This window comes from Ahaetulla prasina, chromosome 6 (genome assembly GCF_028640845.1).
Source record: "Ahaetulla prasina isolate Xishuangbanna chromosome 6, ASM2864084v1, whole genome shotgun sequence".
Taxonomy (NCBI): Eukaryota; Metazoa; Chordata; class Lepidosauria; order Squamata; family Colubridae; genus Ahaetulla; species Ahaetulla prasina.
The window spans coordinates 115283657-115287725 of NC_080544.1; the positions used below are offsets into that span (position 1 = coordinate 115283657).

Consider the following 4069-nt stretch of genomic DNA (forward strand, 5'->3'; position numbering starts at 1 on the left):
GACCCTGCGGGGCTGCTCCAGCCGCCGCAGGGGACACCTCGGCAGCGGCTCCGGTCCCCGCGCCGCCTCCCACTCGACGACGCTTGTTCCTCCGCTGCCGCCCGGAGGTCCCGTGGGGGGGAGGGGTCCGATCCGGATGGGACCAAACGACGCCGTCCAGAAGCCCCGCCTCTCTACACATGCGCAGTTCCTCCAGAAAGGAGGGGGGGGCTTACGGGCTCTGTCCCTTCTTCGGCCCGGGGGGGCGAGGGGGCCAGCCGATGTCCTTTGCGCGCGCCGCTTCCTCCTTCAGTTCGCGCAGAAAGGTTTCGCGCAGGCGCAGTCCGCGGGTGAGGGCCACAGCCGTGAGGCGCGCCGCCGCCCGGATGGGCCGCGCCTCCGCTAGGCGGTCCAGGAGGCGAGGATCGTTCAGCAGGGCGAAAAGCAGCCGGCGCAGCACCATCGTCGCCCGCGGGCCGCCTTCCGCGCCGCCCGAGAGCCTTCCCCTATTGCGTCCCGCCTGCAAGCCGTGCGCGCTGCGTCCGTGGCGGGGCTCTGGGGACTGACGTGGGCGGAGTAATAGCAACAGCGAGAACGCCCCCCGCCCGGTTCTCTCCGGGTGACCTTCCCGGTATGTCCCACTTCCTGTCTGCCTCGGAGCTGTCCTCCACTTCCTTCCCGGCATGGCTGACTTGTATGCGTAAGGAAGCAGCAGAGAACCGGTGGTGATGACGCCCCCAGCGGTTGGGAAGTCTCTTTGCACTCTGCTTTAGGAAAACTGTGGGTACGGGGGGCGGGGCAAATAAGGAACAAAGAGGTAAACTTCGTTGGTTTCAATCGTTACACTTCAGGGTTGTTTCTGCGGGCTCCTTTTTAGAAACGGGGCAGGCAGGGCACCTCCATGGTTTTTGGTGTCCGGCTCGGGAAGGAGGTTCCGTCCCGTCTAGGGGGGCGGGGGGGATATCCTCGGCGGATGCCAAGCAAGGCAGCCGACGTTTGGTGGTGTTTCTTTAACGCCCGAGTCCCGGATTACAAAGAACGAGTCGTTATGCGCTTCTTTGTATTAGAACTTAATAGGTTCTCTTTAAAAATATCCCACCTGCCCCCTTCACCCAAACCTGTTGAGGCCAATACCTGTTAGTGTATTGATTATATTTGTTATAATGTGTATATTTATATAATATTAATTTTATGTTGAACATAAGTAATATACTGTTTATTTTGAATAAATGTCATTTCTATATTATAGATCTATAATTTATATATCTAGAGGGAAATGGACAAGACAGGAGGGCCTGCACTTGATGCTGCTTGTAACATCAAGCCTAACAAGGGGGGATACGTGAAGCTTACGAGGGAACTGTGGATGGACTGAAGACTCTAATGTGAAGAGGAAGCTGCATCACAACTACACCTTCCATCTCATGCTCGAGAAGACCTGGAAGAACAACTGGATGTGCAGCAACCCCTTGAAGCTGAAATGTCCTTATCTCCTCTTCATTACAGAGCACAGCTACTAAGGCATAAGGTCAGGGATAGGCTAGCTACAATTGATCAAGACTCATTGCAGAGGCTTGACAGCAAAGTCAAGCCATCAGATAGCACACTAGAAGATGACAGTAGAGCCCTTGCAACAATCCCTACTACCATGATACAGAACTACAATTTGACCTAAAGTTCAACCCTTCAGGAGGGCATTGCCACTGGGAAGCCACAAGGTATGGAGCTATGGAAAATAAAAATTAATTGCATATGAGAAGTAATTTTGCTTTTTGAAGGGTAGAAGAAGGGATTGTATGTGCTCCAGTTTTTGGCAAACAATAGCAAGATGGGACAGGTAGTCCAAGGACGTGGCTTTTGTTTGCCCAGTTTTGTCCAAAGTGAGTTGAAGTTAGGAAAGACAGGAGATTCCTTCCCTTGCTGCCCAGAATGCCAGAAGCAGCTTGCCCACTGCTCAAGCACACAAAAATAAAAAGCTGGTGTCTTGAAGCAACCGGAGGCGTGAGTCTTTGCAAGGTCAGGCTTGCAATTTGCTCATTTCCCCCAGTCCCAGCTGCATTCCCTGATCTAGTGGTTGTGGGCCAGGCAGGATGATGGGGCCAGTCCCTGAACACCTGCTGGCTGAGACCTTGAGCATTTTGGTTAAGACACTGAAGAAGGGAGGTTGTGCTCCCTGAGTTTCCTACCTGGAATGCAGCTGGGTGTGTGCGCGCTCTGCCCTGCTGGCTGTTAGGAAGAAACACACAGAAAGAGATAAGTTGTCCTTTTGAACTTTTTTTGCTGCTTTCACTGAGATTTAGATTTTTCATTTTAGGAAGATGGGGGAGGGAAGGGGACATAGTGGGAAGTTGCAATTCAGCCAATACACAGGAAAGAGTTGGGGTGGGTGGTGGGTGGATGGACGATTGACCGCCTCTCTCTAAAGACTGCTGTCTTGGTGGGAGATAGCAGGATGGACCCTTTGAATCTTCCCAGAACTTCCTGGTCTGTGGAAAAGGCCTTTTCTAGCGTGGCTCCAGGGCTGTGCAGCAGAATCCTCAGGTGTTGCTCGTGGCCGTCACTTTCCAGGATTTTAGGAACAAAGTAAAAACGCATCTCTTGCTGAATTTTTGATTTCTGAATCAGAAATTTTTAATGAATTTTAATTAATGTGTAATTTTAAATGAATTTTAATTGTGTTAATGTTACAGATTATATGTAACTTTTTTTGAGACACCTTGATGAGTAGATGAAACAAAAGCTGACTAGATATAAACTAACTTAGAAACAAATACCAAATGTAAAATTATAAATAACGATAAACAAAGATTACACATTAAACCTTAGGAATAAACATAGCTGTAACCTAAACTTTGAAAATCACTGTAAGGTTAATTGCTGACCACAGTTATACCATAAGCCACATGGAAGAATAGCTGTAATAGCGTATGCTCGCAACACCAGTACATTTGTTTTTTTAATTCATCAAGATGCTTAGTTTGATAAAAACAATTCCAAATGAAAATTGGAACATAGACATTAGTTCAAATTAAACATCGAGATAAGTTTCAGATTGAAGCTCGGTTAAAGAGATGCACGATTATCCTATTCTTAAATCCTCCAATGGTTGGCCGAAGAGCGGTTCTCCAGTGTTGCAATTTAGTTAGCCATATGGATTTCATCTGAGAGATTGCCTACATGTAGATTAGCGTGGGAAACCTCAGCTAATTGAATCACGTACAAAAGAAGTAAGCAGAAACTTGTTTGATCACATCAAAGCAGCAGGATGTTTTACCTCTAACGGTAGTGTGAAAATACATCAACAGTTTTGTGATTACATCCCTCTTCCTTCCCCTGATAAGATCTCTATCACAAAGATCTTAGAAGTTCCTCTCACAGTTATGTGAAGATCAATTAGTATGTAAGGTCAGGATGTCACAGGATGCATTGCCATGTTTTCTATGTGATTGATATACAAGATTCTGTTTGATGTGTATGCCTTCTGATGTCATTGTCTTTGATGCAAATGCCTTCCTGTAAAAATCCTAATAAAAGAGAGGCCAAAACTTTGTTCTGAGCACTCTCATCCCGGTGAGAACCATGTGTTTGACTCTTGCTTCATGAGAGACCGCCACAACTGGTGACCCCGACGCACTGCTTTTCACTGGTTTGGAATTTCTTCATCTGCATAAAAGCTATGCAGATATATTTTCTTTTCCACCCTGCAAACAATTTTGATTTTAATTTTTAACCATGAAAACAATTTTGATTTTGATTTTAATTTTTCTTTTTTCTGGAACTTTTTGAGGTTTAAACTGCCTGATTAAACCTATACATTTATAAATGTTTTCAAAGCACAGAGTTGACTCAAAATGTGTCATTTAGCTTTGTATTTTTGAAGCTGTTAACATACATAATAAGAGTTGAAAGGGACCCTTGGAGGTCTTCTAGTCCAACCCCCTGCCCAGGCAGGAAACCCTACAGCATTTCAGACAAATGGCTATCTTCTTATGTATGGATGCATTTTTTTTTAAGCAGAAATCTGTTTTTTGAAGAAATGCACTCAGGTTTTCCAGATAACAAGACTCACCCAAAAGCTTACAAAATGTTT

At 46.3% G+C, this 4069-nt stretch overlaps 1 long non-coding RNA gene across 1 annotated transcript; it reads left to right on the top strand.

Annotated features, from left to right (window-relative positions):
• The first annotated feature begins 472 nt into the window (after positions 1–472).
• On the top strand, positions 473–3556 carry LOC131200995 (uncharacterized). The gene is made up of 2 exons (XR_009155754.1): positions 473–610; positions 1229–3556. It is a non-coding gene; the product is annotated as an uncharacterized LOC131200995 (long non-coding RNA).
• Positions 3557–4069: the final 513 nt, after the last annotated feature.